This window comes from Juglans regia, chromosome 13, assembly GCF_001411555.2.
Source record: "Juglans regia cultivar Chandler chromosome 13, Walnut 2.0, whole genome shotgun sequence".
NCBI classification, from domain to species: Eukaryota; Viridiplantae; Streptophyta; class Magnoliopsida; order Fagales; family Juglandaceae; genus Juglans; species Juglans regia.
Window position 1 is genome coordinate 12,402,997 of NC_049913.1, and position 17,775 is coordinate 12,420,771.

Consider the following 17,775-nt stretch of genomic DNA (forward strand, 5'->3'; position numbering starts at 1 on the left):
CGCCGCATTAATGACACTACTCCAGAAGTCATGCCGTATTAAAAGATTTTGACTAAGCGAACATCTGAAGGGACATGGGCTCCTCGAAGTCAGGTATGAGCTATCCCCACCCAGAAACCTAGTATAAACAGTGGCGCCGTCTGTGAGATCTCTATAGAATTCACATGTCCTTTGTTTGCCTGCAACAACTTGTTCTTAGACAACTCGGGGATAAGAAGAAGCAACATCAACGAACATGGAAGCAAGGCTCACCATGATGGAACAACTGCTAGGGAAGCTAACTATTGAAGTGGAGACCCTCTTAAAATAGAACGAGACACTCAGAGTATAGCCACCAATGGACCAGAGAATGAGGCATAACCAAGCAACAATGAGCACGTAGAGTCCAGAAAAGCAAAAAGGGAGGTGACGCGGAGGAAGAAAGAAAAAACATGCAGGACGAGTTGCGTAACCTCAAAGGGAAATGCAAAGAAATGACCATGCATGGCTTTCTAGGAGAAGTGGCTTGCAGAGCTTTCTTGTTGACCTTGAAGGGGTCGGCGAGAGTATGGTTTGGGTCTTTGGTACCTAGGTCCATAGACACCTTTGGGGAGTTGGCCCGCCTGTTCCTCACATAGTTTATGGCGAGCAGGAGAAGAAGACTCCCCGCAACGTACCTCCTCACAATCAAGTAGGGAGAATACAAAAGTTTGAAGACATACCTATCCAAGTTCAATAAAGAACGCATGACTACAGACGACCAAGACGAGAAGATAACTTTGGTAACACTTTTAGGAGAAGTGTGACCCTAATCCCAGTTCATGGCAGAATTGGTAAGAAGAACTCCCGCCATGCTCTGAGAGTTCATGGATTAAGCCGACAACTTTATTAACATCGAGGACATACTTTGGGCCTTGATTAAGCCAAGGAGGAAAGAACTAGAACATACAGAAAAAAAGGTGAAGGTACTGACCAAAGGCAAGGCTTGTGAGAAGACAAAGAAAGGACTGTGCAACAACAGCAAAGAAGAAGCCCCTACGAGAGGCCTAGGGCTTCGATTTGACCGATCGGCGCTCACAATCCAAAAAGATGACCATCAACCCGCCCAAGAAGATGGTTAGAAGAGCACTAGTCGTCGCGATTGCACCTACCATTAGTCCAACACTTATAATACTGAAAATTGACTTTCCTTGAAAGAGGAAAGAGAGTAGGTTAGGCAATCGAGGCAGCGGTACCTTCCCGCCCGGAGGCTAGAGCAGTAGTGGAGGAGATCACCGAAAAGAAGTGCGAAGAGAGTCAGAAAGCCAATGAGGGAAGTGAGCCTGAGGCAAAGGTTAGATGCGTAGCGACCCTAGCACAATGGCCCTCACACCACATTAGGAAGGGCCGCCGCTGGGGAAAATTTGAACCATGGCGGGAGAATTCGTTGGCGGGGGGGCAACCTCATCCAGTCGGAAGGCACATGCCAGACAAGAGATTTACTAATAAGTGTATTTGGTAGAGTGCCATCCCACCAAGTGCAGGAGAAATGAACCGGCCCCCGTCGTCTCTTTTGGAGAAGACGTAGAGGATGGGTCCTTTATCCACACAATGGCGCCCTAGTAGTGATTATGCTAGTTGCCCACCTTCAACAATTTAAGGGCGGTGACGTCGACCTACCACTTGAAAATGAAGTTCCCAACCTTTTAGGGAGTGAGAGAAATTAGAGGAGAACAGATCTTGACGCGGGACTGCTATGTGTAGGAATTAAAGCCAAAGGATGGCGGGGTGCATATGGTCCACACCCCAAGAACACCAAGCACCTGTGAAAGTTTCATTGCTAGAAAAATTTGTGATCTGTAATTTACATTTCCATGTCAAAATGTATATTCTATTAACAAAGGTGTGGCTTTTCAGGAATAAAATACGTCTCGCCTACCTCGAATCTTTACTCTAACAACATAATCTCCATCAAAGGGATGAGTTACGCCTAAGGCTGCTTTATCCCTCTCGCAGTGGAGAGCAAGCCAGCCCTCGGCTGCCTGACATTTACCTTTCTCGTGAGCGTCAACAGCGGGAGCGAGTCCAGTCTCAAACTGCCTAGCAACTTACCTCGACGAAGAGTGGGTCTAGCCCCTTGGCTGCCAGACAACTTATCCCGACCTCCACCATGACGAAGTGTGGGATTAGAACTAGTCTAACCCAACACTTACCTTCCTTATGGTGTCAACGGGCGAAAGCGGGTCCAGTCTCAAGCTGTCCGGTAACTTACCTCCCCGTTAAGGCTAATAGGTGGGCAGGCCACTCAATCTCCCTCACATGGAAAATTGGTTCCAACCTCTCGACTGCGTGACAACTTACCCCGATCCCCATCGCGGTGAAAAGCGGACCGACTGCTTAACTGTTCCACACTTACCTCCCCACAAGGTACCAAAGAATTGAGTTATGTATAAGACTGCTTTATTCCTCTTGCGGTGGAGAGTGGGCCAGCCCTTGGCTACCTGACATTTACATTCCTCATGATCGTCAGTAGACATGAGCGAGTCTAGTCCCAAACTGCCAGGTAACTTACCTCCCCGTGGGGCCCTAAAGGGCGAGATGCGCCTTAAGGCCATCTCATTCCTCCTGCGATGGAGAGCGAGTCCAACCCCTTAGTTGCCTGGCAACACTTACCTTTTCTGTGATGTCAACGGACGAAAGCGGGTCCAATCCCAAACTGTCCGGGAACTTATCTCCCCGTGAAGGCTACTAGGTGGGCAGATGGTCAACCTTCCTCACATGGGAGAGCGGGTCCAACCTCTCGGTTGCCTGACAACTTACCCCACCCTCGTCATGGAGAAGAGTGGACCAGCTTCTCAGTCATCTAGCAAACTACCTCATCGGGAGGACCAAAGGGGCGGGCTTAGCCTAAGGTATCATGACCCCTCCCCTAGTGGAGAGAGGGGTTAGTCATTCGATTGCCCGACATTACGCCATCTCTAACAACAGAACGAAAAACAAGTAACGCCTCAGAATCCTTGCCGAACTCCTCCTCCACCAAATGACAAGCCAGGTCTAGAAACTTCTCACTCATAGTTTCATATAAGTTATATTAACTTGTTTGGTTTTTTAGCACTATTAAACATCTCCTACCTGCCTTATTGCAAAAAGCAAGGCAACTCCTTAACTACATGGTGACCCGCACCCCCTGTCGAGACAAAGATGAGGGCTTAGTGTAAGGCATTCCAACCTCTCTCCCTGTGAAATATGAGCTTGTTCTCTCCAGTACACAGCGTAGGCTCCAAAGGAGCCCCCCCCAAACCACAACAACATATTGAGACAACCCTAGTTTATGATTGTAATAATAGATAAATTTTACTTGCAGTTGTTCATCACGCTAGTGGCATCACCCCTACACTCCTTGCCCAGTGAACTCCCCAAAGTGTGCGAATGAAAAGCTAAGAGCAAAAAAGAAAAAGAACCCAAGAAGAAAGAAAAGCATGAACAAGGAACTCCATTAATATTACTGCGAACTACATTACAAAGCGAAGAGGAAAAAGAATCCAAGAATAGAAGAGAAATATGTACGAGGAATTCCATTAACATTATTACAAAATACAAGCAAGGAAAACAAAAATACATCAATACATGGTGAAAATATTCAGTTGGCAGGTTGGCATTGGCGGGGTTGTCTAAGAGTGCGCTTGGGATCAACTATTTCCCTATTGAGGCACCTCGCTTCAATGCCGTCAAGTCCAGAGGGAGGTCTTGCACTTTCAGCACCCTTAAATATCTCCTGGGATTCAGGAGCACATGATCCCTCATTCTCTCCAAACCCTCCAAGTAGCAGTAATTTCAAGCATTGTCGTGGACCAAATGGACGTGTGACAACTCCTCGCACAATCGGGAAAGGAAGGTTTCAGCGCTGTCAAGGCGAGAGCGCAAGTCCAGGATGGTAATCTCATGGGTGGCTATCGCACGATAGGCCTCAACTTTCTCTAGAACTCTAAGTTCTTCACTCTCTTATTTTTGGCCTTGAGAGAGTCCCTATTTTCCTGGAAAGACTTGGAGGCCTCCTTGAACCTCCCTTCCGACCACTTGTATGACCAGGAGTCGGAGTCATGCTGTTTAAGCAACTTCGAGTTGTCCTCTTGCAGCTGCTCCAGCTCCTCCTGCTGGTGATCGAGCGACTCCTGAAGGTTGTGTCTCGCCTCCTCGGTAAGCACCGCTTCAAGACGGTGTGAACCGGCCTTTTCCCGGGACCTTGCCAAGTCGAACTTAAGTTAGGCCTTGCGTTGATAAAGCTGGAGTATCCTCTTCAGCCTCCACCGCCAACTGAACTTCACGTTGACAAGGTTTTCCTTCAACTCCTATTTTCTCTCCCTCTCTTCTTTGGCATAGCGCAAGTTCAACCATGGCAAAGATTGGAGTGCCCAATTCTCGCCTTCTAGTCTCTCCCAATCGTCCACAATGAACGTCGCCAATTGTTATACACCCTGACACGAAAATTCCAAGCTAGTGACAAAGGAAAATGCACCAAGAAAGCTTAAAAGAAAATATGATCAGTCGATAGTTGACCTCGGAGAAGAACTCCCTGAGCCTCCTATCAATTTCCTAGACACGGTCAGGATGGCCCCCACCTACTGTCGGCCATGGGGCAGCATCCCCCCTCTCCTCAGAAAGGTTCTCGAGCACAATGCCATCACCCCTTAATGTTTCAGCACCCACTATGAACTCCATCGGGGATGGACCTCCACGACCTTCGCCTCCTAGGGCACGTTCGAGAATCTCTTTGACCCTTAACTCGTAGAAACTGTTGGAGCCTCGCCAGCGGAGAACACATCTGTACCAAGCCAGAGCAGGGGCTCCCTTGGTGTCTTCCGCTGCTATCGCCCCTGCCTCGGCACCAGCCTAGTCGACACCAAGGTCGGGATGGTGTTAGGGAAGGCCAAAGAAGCACCAGCACCTGCCAATGTGGTCGGGGCCTCACCACCCTCGTTAATTTCGACTCCAACTCCAACTTCTGCCGAAGCCAAGGCCGGGTAGGTGTAAGTGGAGGGTAGTGGAGCCCCGACGTTGGCCACAACAACCGAAACTTCCCTAACCTCCATTGACACCACCGCGACCTCAGTCTCGGGTGCATTCACCAGAACCCCTCGGCCCATGACATGACCCTTGCTATCTCCTTCTCGGACACTACATCGTCACCTCCCTCACCCTCCAAGTTAGGCTTGGTCGAGACAACCTAGACTTCAAGGGTATAAGCGATGGGAGAATCTAAGATGGAAACCTAGTCAAGGAGATCCTCACCCCCGGTAGGGTGCTCTTCGGATAAGGGCAAAGGAACCCTCTCGAGATCAATGTCGGGGGATGGAGACACTATCTGGGACTCCCGAATAGGACAGTCCAAAAGGGCCCCATAAAATCGCATGGAGAGCAACTCCTTTCCAGACGAAAGTTCCACAACCCTCACATTTCTTGACAGGGTCGAAGAAGAAGCGTCCAAAATAGTTGGGAGAATCCCCCTCCCCCCAGGCTGTGTGAGAATCTCACACAGCCCGAGCTTGCAGAAGAGAATCAGAGCCACCCGCCCCTTGTGGGGAAGAAGAAGAAGGCACACCGTGAGGAGGTGGTATGATCACCACCAACTTCTTCAGTGACCTCGGCTTTGGTCGTTGAATGAGCACCACAAACGAAAATTGCCCCAGAGGGGGAATGTGTATTTCGTCAAAATCGACTTTGGTAGAGGACTCCTTTCTAGGTTTCTTCCCTTTCCCCTCCACCGGCGGGCTAGGGGAACGTCTACGAACCTGAGGCACAGTCGCCTGCATCAGTACGGTTCTGTCAACAAAACGCATTTTGGCTAGAGGAGGCAAATATCGTCTAAGGCTGCCCCCATCCAGCAGCGTTCGGATGGGCTTTTTCCCAAGCGTGAACGACCTCGTTCCAGCTCACTTCCTTGGGAGTCATCGAGGGTCTGAAGCTCTTGTTATCGCCCACAACCCCTAGATGGCGCGAACGGGGTAGTCACGCCGGTTGGCTTGCCCGACAAGGAACTCCCATCCCCTACTAGACAAGAAGAAAAAGCACCGACTCCATCCCTTCACCCTGTTATATTGCAGCTCCAATCTAGCCAACGCTTGAATGGACCTGAAACTGCATGTGTTGCCACTCTATTTCAGAAGATTGTAAGTAAGGAGGAACTCAGGCAAGGTGAGATCATGGTACTCGGAACCTGCCTCCTCCAGCGCTCGTTGCCAAATGATACAACATGATACCAGGATTCTCCACGCATTTGGGTGGAGTTAGGCAGATGCCAAGTGTAGGTAGTCCAGCACATCACGAACTGGACGACAGATAGTCAACCTAAAGCCGCTGGAGAACATGCTTGGGTACACAGCCACCTTCCGTGCATACCCTTCGGAGTCCATGACACCTTTGTTGGGGCACGACACCTCAAACTCTATGATGCCAAGCACCTTGTAGGTTGTCCTCAACGACTCCAACTCATCAGGAGTCACCACCGAATCTTTGTGACTCTATGTGGACCTTAGGAGGATCTAGGCCCTCAGGAGCATGTGAAGGACCAGAAGGCTTGGCAGACTTAGGGTTTTTAGGAGCAGGAAGTGAAGAGTTCTTTGGAGCCATGTGAATGTAAAGACAAGAGAAGGGAAGATGGAATACAACATAGAGATGTTTGAAGAGAAAAATGAGGAAGCATGAAGAGCTCCGAGAAAGGAAGAGAAGGCAAAAGTAGGCTCCAATGACCGATGGGGGGATTTAAATAGACCTCAGCGACAGTTAGCATCCTAAAGTCATGGGAATGCACACGCCCCATGAAGAAGCTGGCAAGAAGAGCACAAATCCCGAGGCATATATTGTACGATGCGCCGTGGAGAGAAGGAGCCGTCTGACACCATCAATGTTGAGGGAATTGAAAGGACGCAATCAAGTGAAAAATCCAACCATTAGAAAACGTGCCAACAAAGTCGGGAAGGGAACCGTCGCCTGACATCGTTACAATGTCGAAAAAAACACACGGGCATAATCTAGAGCTCAAAACTTGACAAGTCGAAGAGCCGAGAGAGTAATAATTGCCCATTTCTAGGGAAGAGGATCTCAACGGCAGCGACTATGGGAAAATATATAGCATGAAGATGAAGGCAACAAGGAATTCTCATCGAACTGGTCCGATAAGAATTGGCGGGTAACTGTTTGGGGTTTACCCTCCTATCGGCCCGTATAGCAAGCCCATGAGGGACCACTGGGGAAGTAAATCAGAAAGCCTAACCAAGCCCAACAACCCTCATCTAAAAGGAGTTAGTGGGCCTTTGTAGAGTATTCGACCTATGAGCAAAGCCCACCCACGAAGCAACCCACGCATGAGAAAAGTGGATGGTAGGGGCATATGAGACTCGCCGCCCTAACACCTCCCCAATGACACCCAACCTTCAAGAACCTACGCAGGCAGGTGGGTGGGAAATATGGAGGGAACTCTTGATCTCCTGATAGCAAGCATGGAGAGGCTTAACCAGGAACATCTGCATGGTAATGTGAGTCAGGGAGCCACACCGCATTAATGGCGCCATTATCCTAACTCTACGTTGCCACAGAAACCACGCCGCATTAAAGGATTTTGACTAAGCGAACAATTGAAAGGACATGGGCTCCCCGAAGTCATGTTCGAGCTGTCCCCACCTAGAAACTTAGTATGAAAGCTGACTCCTAGGTACGAAAAACTTTCTCTAATTCCTTTAAGTTCACGCACAAATTATGAAGGAAATAAATTTATACTCTATGGGGCCAGACCTATATATTAATTTTTTTTAATGGAGTTTCTTCATGCCGAAATTGAAATATAATATCAAATAATTAAAAATTACTTATTATCTTTTATTTTTGTTTATGAATTATTTAATGCTACGTAAAAAATAATCAAAGGATAATAATTTAAAAAACAATCAATATATGTTAGAAAAACATGGATGGAGACCTTGTAATTAACCCCTCTTAATTAATATATTTTCAATGTAGCTATATATAGCAATGTTTTGAATACCGTACCGGATGGCGTACCGGTCAAGACACTGGAACGAAATATTTCGGTACTGGTACCGTTTCGTGTACCGTTTCGGGATAGTCGATATATGAATAAATTATATATAAATACATACATACATATAAATTATAAATAGTCTAGGCTAAATTGGGGGTCAAAAAATGAACTTGTAGTTTGAAAAAACGAAAAAAAAAAAAAACACAGGCCGAAATATCGGCCGGTACCGGCCGAAATATAGGCCGGTACAGGCCGAAATTTAGGCCGAAACGGCTGGTATTTTAGCCGGTACGGAACATATATAGTACCTGTACCGGCCGGACGGCCGAAACGAAAAATTTCGGCCGTACCGGCCGGTACGGTACGAAATTAAAAACATTGATATATAGTACTCATGGTGATCAACCAGCCTCTTCAGGAGTATATGTACTTGCAGAAAAATAATTTGTACAAATTCTAAATACATAAATTTTATATAAAAAAAAGTTGACCCATTTGAAAAATTATAAAAAATCTATTCTTTTCTAGCGGTATTCATTTTCTTATAAAAAGATTGCACAAAATTTATCTATTTCGAACTTCTATCTAGCATTGCTAACACATTTATAAAAAAAATAAAATAAACATAGCAATATTCTTACGTCTAATAGAAAGAGCATTAGTAATGGCTTAACCTTTCTTTAGCCAAAATTTGACTAGAAAATTTACTTTTTTTAATTTAGCTAGTCACTTTTCAACAACACTAAATAATAAACTCTCTAAATCTATCATTATTTTATTAAAATATTGATTTTAATTTTTCCATTTATTTTAGTTCTAATGGTAATTGAAATATTTATTCGTTATTAAAAAAGGCATATTAATTTTATAATGTTCATATTATTCTAACAAATATAATTTTTTAATTGCCTTTTTTTTTTACAATGGTCATATTTTTTCAACGGTCATATTCTTCCAGCCAGTTTAGAGAGAGCCCAAAAGTGAAATAATGAAAAAATAAATAAATGGCCAACCAGTTTCACTAGCTAGATTTGGCCAGCTGAATTCACTCAAGCTAAATTTATTGTAATTTTATTAAGTTTGTTGTGAGGTGTGTTTTGAGTTGGCTAGTTAAAGTTTGGCTAAATTTTACCTATAGCTAGCTCACTTTGGAGGACATTGCCAAGTCTAAAATTTGGCTAAAATCTTAACTTTTGGCTATAGTATTAAATTTTGACTATCTGAGTCCACATTGGACTACCTACCTTAAAATCAAAATAATAATATATTATATATTTTAACAATATTTGAAATTTTTTTTATATATATTTTGCAAATACACTTCATATATTTTAATAATATTTGATTAAAAAAAATTTATACAACAATTCTTGAAACCAACAAACTAATTTTTGTCAACCCTTATTCTTTTGCCAACTTTTTTAGCTAATAGTTAATGATCAAATTAGACTTTTGTGAAGCTAACAATAAACACATGATGCCAACTTCTTATAGCAACCAATCACCATCTACAATTCTTGAAACTAACAAACTAATTTTTGTCAATCCTTCTTCTTTTGCCAACTCTTTTAATTGTAACTAATAGTTAAGGATCAAATTAGAATTTTGTAAAGCCAAAAACAAACACATGATGCCAACTTCTTGTACCAATCAATCACCATCTACAATTCTTGAAACCAATAAACTAATTTTTGCCAACCTTTCTTCTCTTGCCAACTTTTTTAATTGTAACTAATAGTTGATGATCAAATCCTATAAATAGACTCATCCTTTAACTACATTCATAAAAAACCAACCTTTCTTCTTCTAGTTCTTCTATTTTTCTTCCTTATTTTGCTATGGACCTCTCTTCAAATATTGAATATGATGATTATTCTGATCATGAGTTGGATATGATGCAAGTAATTGTAATGATATCCATGGGAGCATCTTCTTCACCTCGTCATAATCCTAAACGTCGTATGTTCATCAGATGTGATTCATTGGAAGGTCATCAACGCCTTTGGAATGATTACTTTGCTAAACCACTAATATATCGGCCCCATCTTTTTAGGACAAGATTTTGAATGAGTCGTGATCTTTTTTTACGCATACATTCTAATGTTGTCTCCTATGATAATTATTTTTTCCAAAAGAGAGATGCTAGTGAGAGGCTTGGACTGTCTTCCCTTTAGAAGATGACTGCAGCAATTAGGATGCTAGCATATGGGGTCACTACAAATTTGATGGATGAGTACATTAGAATCGGAGAAAGCACCGCACGTCATGAAGAAATTTGTTAAAGCAATTGTCTTAATTTTTAGGGGTCAGTACTTGAGATCTCCAAACAACAGTGATATAACGAGGTTACTAGATGCCGGATAAAGACGTGGATTCCCAGAAATGTTGAGTAGCATTGATTGTATGCACTGGAAATGGAAGAATTGTCCTAGTGCATGGAAATGTATGTACTCTGGTCATGTAAATCAACTAACTATTATTTTGGAGGCTATTGCATCTTATGATCTTTGGATATGACAAGCTTTTTTTTGGTTTTCTTCAGTCGCATAACGACATCAACGTACTTGATCGATCTTATTTAGGGGTGTAAACTCAAACCGGAAAACCGGTTCAGACCGGACCGAAGCAGACTAATTTTTAAAATGTAAAAACCGGCTGGTTCCGGTCCGGTTTTGGGAGTTTTTGGACCGGACCGGACCGGTTGATTAAAAAAAATAAAAAATAATATTTTTATATATAAGTTTTATACAAAATATTATATATATTAAATATTAATATATATAAGTTTTATATATAATGTATAATTATAAATTTTTATGTGAAGTTTTTATATATAATATATATAATTATATATATTCATATATGAAATAATTTCTTATTATAATTTATAAATTATTACATAAAATGTTAATACTAAATCACTAAAAGTTTATAACTAATACTAATATATAACTTATAACTATACCAATAGTTTAATATTAATGCTATTATATAGTCTAATATATTAATAAAAGTATAAAACAGTTTTTTTTAAATCAGTTTTTTTTTTATTATTTTTATAAACAAATTTTTAATGACAAATTGTGAAACTTACATTTTAAAAAAATCAGAAAACCGAACTAGACTGAACCGAAAACCGGAAGTACCGGTTTAGAAGGGTAACCGGTGTGTAATCGGTTTTGAAAAATAAAAAACCAATACATACTGGTTCGGTCCTAGATTTTATCTAAAATAGGACCGGACCGGACCGGTTACACCCCTAATCTTATTTTTAGCCGCATTGGCTAAAGGTCGTGCTCCTCTATGCAATTACACAATCAATGGTCACGAATATACAATGTGATATTATCTTGCAGATGGTATATATCTTTCGTGGGCAACATTAATGAAAACAATTCATGCTCCACATGGAAATAAGAAAAAACACTATGCTGTTTGCCAAGAGTCTACAAGAAAAGATGTGGGGTGTGCATTAGGAATACTCCAAGGTAGATTTGCAATTGTGCATGGACCTACTAGATATTTTCTGAAATTCTAAAAGATATTATGTACACATGCATTATTCTACATAATATGATCGTTGAAGATGAGCGACATCTATATCTCGAGGCTGAGCAGTTCATTTACGAACAAACAGAAGATACTTCAAATGAGCCAATTTCACGCGATAATATATCTAAATTCGTGGAGTTCATTGCGCAACATCATCGAATTAGAGATAGAGACACTCATAGCCAACTCCAGGCTAACCTTATAGAGCATTTTTGGAGTACTCATGGCCGCACATAATTTCAAAGTGAGTATGTGGAAAGAGTTGTTCTCAATATGTAGTACTATGATTTATTTCAATGTGATAATTTGTGGTATTTCTATTATTTCAATGTAGTAATTTGCAGTACTTCTATTTGTAGTACTTCTATTATTTCAATGTGGTAATTTGTAGTACTTATATTATTTAAATGGTAAAGTGTAATACTTATATTATTGTATGAAATCAAAGTCACTTAATTAGTATCAACTTAATTAGCACATCAACTTTACGCAGGCTGCCTTGCTACAAATATTCATAGCTTTGTCAAGTGGAGATTCACAAACCAACTACTCAATATTAGCCAAAAAAAAGAAAATCTAAGAAAACAAAAAACAAACCAATCATTGTGATACAATCATAACATTCCATGACTTTGCTTCCATACAGACCCTAAGACTATGGCCTAAAGAGGATGATATACTAATAGCAACGAACTTCTCACTTTTCCAACAATAATCAACCATAAGACTGCTGATAATAATGAATATACTCACAACCTCTAAAACCACAGACACAGGCTATTGCACTTCAGAAAATCCATACTATCAAAACCAAATTAGTTCACTATTCAATTTGAAATATATTGTTTGCCAATTAGTTTTGATTACAAACCAAAAATGCACATTCAATATTTTCTCGTCACTTCCCAAATCACAATGGAACACAAAAATAACACAAGATCCACCAACTTAATAAGCACATGACAACACCTCCAAATTCAAGATTCCAAATTCAAGCCCAGCAACACACGACACCAACAGTCCATATAAATACCTCTTTATATACCAAAAGAGTTAGAAAAGTTACCAAAACAGTCCACAAATTACCAACATAAACTACCAAAACAGTCCACGCATTGACCAACACAAACTACAAAAACATTCCACGCATTTACCAACACAAACTACCAAAACAGTCCACAAATTACCAACACAATTCAGTTTCTATTACAAAGATAATATCCACAGTCTACACATTTAGTTGCTACACAGCCACATATTTATCCAGCCCACATGTAGCTGGGTAGCCACTAAATTTTCAAAAAAATTAGTTCTACCAATATTAGAAGTTAGACATCTACATAATAAAGTGTCAAAGGAGAGGTAAATGTACCTCCGGAATGGGATTTCAATTCCTCAAAAATTGCTAGTTGAATATTACGAAAATATTCTTATTGCATGGTATTCATGCCACGTAGATCTAGCATCATCATATTTAGTTTAAACTTCTTCTTCTTTAGTTCAAACTTCTTATTCTTTAGTTCAAATACTTTCTTGCTTTTTTTGTCTGCCTTCAACGCAGCATTTTTCTGCTCTTCCATGCTCGTGGCTCTATCATTGGTCATTTTAGCTAAGGAAATGCTGATCTCAGACTCTTTGCCTTCCATCGACTTTCGCTTCATTTCTTTCTCAGCTTTTTTGTCTAGAGGTCTCTCAGCAAAAACCTTCATATTCTCCTCCACCGTGTCAATAGCAACTTCACTATGCGGTTTTTCTTGTGGCCTTCTCCTCGTCCCAAGGGTGGAGATGTATTGTTCCCATTTTGATTGGTGTATCAGAAGACACCAACAATACTCCATTGTTAAGTTACTCATCTCCATGTCTTTATACAAAATTTTTGCCTTCTCAATCTACAAATCCATAGGAATATTGTTAATTTATAAATAAGTCATACATAATTGCGATAATTAAAGGAAAATGTTACATACCTTATTTTACTCTGTTGCACCACTCGGATGCAATGACTCTACTTGTGCTAAAAATGCACAAAACTTATTTGTGCATTTTTGAATTGAGGAACACCAATTCATCAAAGAAACTACAGAACGGTTCACAGTGTTCAATTTTTTATATTCATGATAAAATTCTAAAATTATGTCTCACATTTGAGAGGACTTTTGATCAGTACCCTTTATTGCATCGATACTAATATTGAGCCAAGCTAAGACGAGGAGGTTATCCTCCTCTATAGAGAAAGATGCACCCCTTTGAACTAGAGGATGCCTCTTTTCACCATCAATGGGGTGGGCTTGGAGCACAATATTAGAATGTTGCGTTGGGGTGTTATTACAACATTCTTCTCCACTTTGTAATAGAGTGGTGAAAAAGGGCTCATCATTAATTTGTGTGTCCATCATTGAAAAATATTACATTTTCAAGGAGTCAGAAAAGTTTAAAAATTTTCAAGTCCCACAAAGTAGCAAATCATGTTACCACAAATTAAAAAAATATTTCCAATTAGATGTTATATCTGTCTGCCTCAAACTGACATGCAAACAGTCCACAAATATGCAAAAAAACAGAGTCAGAAATAAAAGTCATTTGCTGATATGGTATGCAAAGAAATATGTAGAAAAACAGCAAAGAAATAAACTTGTTGTTCTGTTTTGTTGATTTGGTATGCATGTGTTCTGTTTTGCAAAGAAGAAAAGCAAAGACATTTTATTCTTGATCTGGTATGCAAAGATAAAATGGGGTTATTAAATTCATTCGAGCTTTAGCGCGAGAAATTTCCAAATTTTCAGTCATCTTCAAGGCCTGGCATTGATCAGAGAATTTGGAAACACTACAGATGAGACTTTTTATGTGAAATTTGCATGGCAGCTTATACAATTGGCACACCCAGATTTTCATTTGGCAAATGTTCTATGGAATCCATTAGTTCCTAAAAAAATCTATGTTTTGATTGGATGTGTTGATGTTGTACCAGTTAATTTAGATGTTAAGATTTGTGGTATTCCTTTAGCTTCAAAGTGTTACTGCTGCAAGAGTAATGCAAGTATTGAGACTAAATCCCCCTTCATCAAATGAGGGGGAATTAACCTCAGCTGTATGGAGAGACACTATGCTGCCCTTTTTGTTATTTCCATGTTCACTGAAATTTCATTGGAAGGAAAGGTTACCAAGTTGGTGGACGACTAATCACAGGAAAGATAAAATTTCTCCACTTGCTTCCAGAAGTCCCTTACTCATTATACGGGAAATATTGTTATCAAGGAATGAACACTGCTTTAATGAAAATAAGCCAATATTTTTTGCAGTTATTCATAAAATTACAAGCTGACTTTTCTAAATTAATGCATCTGTTAAGCCATCACAACGTAGGAGATTTAGCTCAAAATTTTCCTTGGGGACTTTGGGCTCAAATCCCATTCAAGTTAGAAGTAAAGACCTATTTTAGTTTGTGGGGGTATTCTTCATTCTAACAATGGTGCTTTTATTTTTGGATTTTCACTCCATTTTGGGGTTGGCACTAACACCTTCACAGAGTTGATGACTTTGAAAATGGTTGTTATATTGAGTACAAATAGGATTTCCTGATGTTATATTTGATGTGTTATAGTCCATTGGTTCCTGCATTCAGCTTCCCCTCCATGGCAGTATTATAGCTTATGGGATGATATTTTTTCATTTCAACAAGTGTTGCCATTTTCTATTCAACATACATACAGGGAATGTAATCTTGTAGCAGATCATTTCGAAAATCAGGGACTACAAGGATTTCTACCTTTATAAAAAAATTTGCAGATTCAAGTAACAAGCAAAATAAACCAAAGCTTTTTTTTCTTTTTCATGCATCATGGATGGAATTAGTAATATGAAACAATTATGAAGATGAAACGAATAGGCATCTACCCAATTTATAGACCATAAGAGTTTTTATACCTAACAAACATATAAAAAAAAAAGGAAAATAGAATAGATAAAAGGGTGAACAAGGGAAGGGTGGGGCATACCTATAGGGCCTGCTTGTATGACTTGTATAAGAATCAATAAGAACCATAATAAGACAAAAAAAAAAAAACTTAGATACGAAAGCCAAGTCTAGGCATGGAGCATGGAGAAGAAAAAGAAAAGAAAAGAACACCAAATGTGAAACGAAAGAAACAAAAGATTCTCAAGGTCCGTAGAGTCAAATTCCCTAAATCAATCGCACAAAGTTCATATCATGGGGGGTATTCTGAATGTTCTTGAGCCAAGTAGAGAGAGAGGAAATGGCATAAACGACGGAAACCAGCAAGGAAAGGGACTCAAGAATTTTTGGACCCAGGAATGGAGAGACAATCGATCAAAGAAGATTGAGGAAGAGATAAAATGGAGAGAAAAGGGAGAGGAGCGATGACCTTCTAAAACAAAAGAGAAAAATACGAGAGAAAGAGGGAGGGAAAGGAGGAAATAATAAAATATTCCTTTGATCCTTCAACAATATGTCGCCAAACATGGCTAGGAGGAGAAATTTACTGTAGCTCAAAATTAAAAAATATGGCTTTAGCTAGTTCAATGTAGGGATTTTAATTCAAAAAAAGGTAAAATTTGGACTTGGCATTGACAATGGCTAGTACTTTTATAAATTTAGCTAGCAACTTTTCAACAAAACCAAATAACAGACTCTCCAAATTTATCACCATTCTATTAAAATATTGATTTTGAAATTTTTATTTATTTTAATTCTAATTGTAATTTGAATATTTTTTTGTTATTAAAGAAATACATATTAATTTTCTAACGTGGATATTAGATTTTAAAAGAAAAAATTGGCATCAACTAATAATAATATTGCAAAACTAGAAGTTAAAAGTACTCCAGCAAGATGATGCCACATCATTGAAATGATGACTGATAGAGACTGACCGCTTTCTATGGTTGAGTTTGAGATTTGAACGTTTCGTGCTTTTGAGATGAAGAAGAATTTTTTGGAGTTGTGAGCTGCTCGCGTGAAACGAATAGCACACTAGAGAGGAAATTTTTTATGCCAAAATAATATTTAGCCAGCAACTTGGACTCAACAAATTTAGCTAATCAAAATTATCAAAGTTAAAAATACTGTAATTTTGTTGAGTCCACTATAGTGATTTTTTATGCAATTTTATTATACTTTGATCAAAATATAACTTTATTAAATCCACTACTAGTGCTCAAAATGCTGATCAACTGTCCAAATTTCCATACGCTGAAGGTCTAATATTGACTAGGAATTAGACGATTAATTATAGCTTGCTAGCGTATTGATGCACCTGAATTACGCCGACAAACCATGTTATTAGTACCCCAATGGACATAAATGAACACAACTTGTCGTAAATTATAACCATTTAATTAATTATGACAAAATGAAACAACTTTATGTAATAAGTTTGCTGGATGGACTCCTTTTTTTAAATTCTCAAATCTCGTACACTTTAAAAAACAGGGTGGCATACTAGATCATCAATTAAATTAGAGAAATTATAGTTACAATTGTGAATATACAAGTGTCGCATAATCACTTTGAAAAAAGTGAATAAAAACGGGATTTATATGAAAAGAAAATTAATTTTTTAATAGTTGACCCCCACTCTTTTTCAAAGTGACTACACGACACTTGCACACTCCACGACTGTATATAGTATTACTCATCAAATTAATGTGGTCTAGTCTTCCAATTAGATCTAGCCCTAGATACTTATGTACAAAATAAGATAACTAAGGAGGTTTTCATTTTCACTCGCTCCAAACTATATTTAAAAAAAAAAAAAATGCACCATCAAACTATTAAAATTAAAGCTCGAAAAATTGAAATTGGGTAAATAGTGATTCATGATAATTTTGAATCGGTTATTTTAATATTGCTAAAAGTATTAAAAATCATATATAATAAAATTTAAGCATTATATATCACCATCAAGCACCAAGGTGGTAGCCTAGTTGGCAAAAGCTAGGGGATCGTTTTTCCCTCCCTTGCTCAAGGTCACAAGGTCCGAAACAGTTCGCTTTAATAAAATTGGTGAACTAAAGTCTTGGAGGCCATTGCATGCTGACACCTTGGTGGGGTTGCGATGACAAGCTGCTTCACCTGGGGCAGTAGTTGTGACTCAAACCAAACATATTGCAGCGAGTGTGGGTCCTTATGGTCACGCCCAAAAGGAAAGCTACACTCAGTTGAGAAAAAAAAGCATTTAATATCATATATAAAAGATTATAAAATACAATCT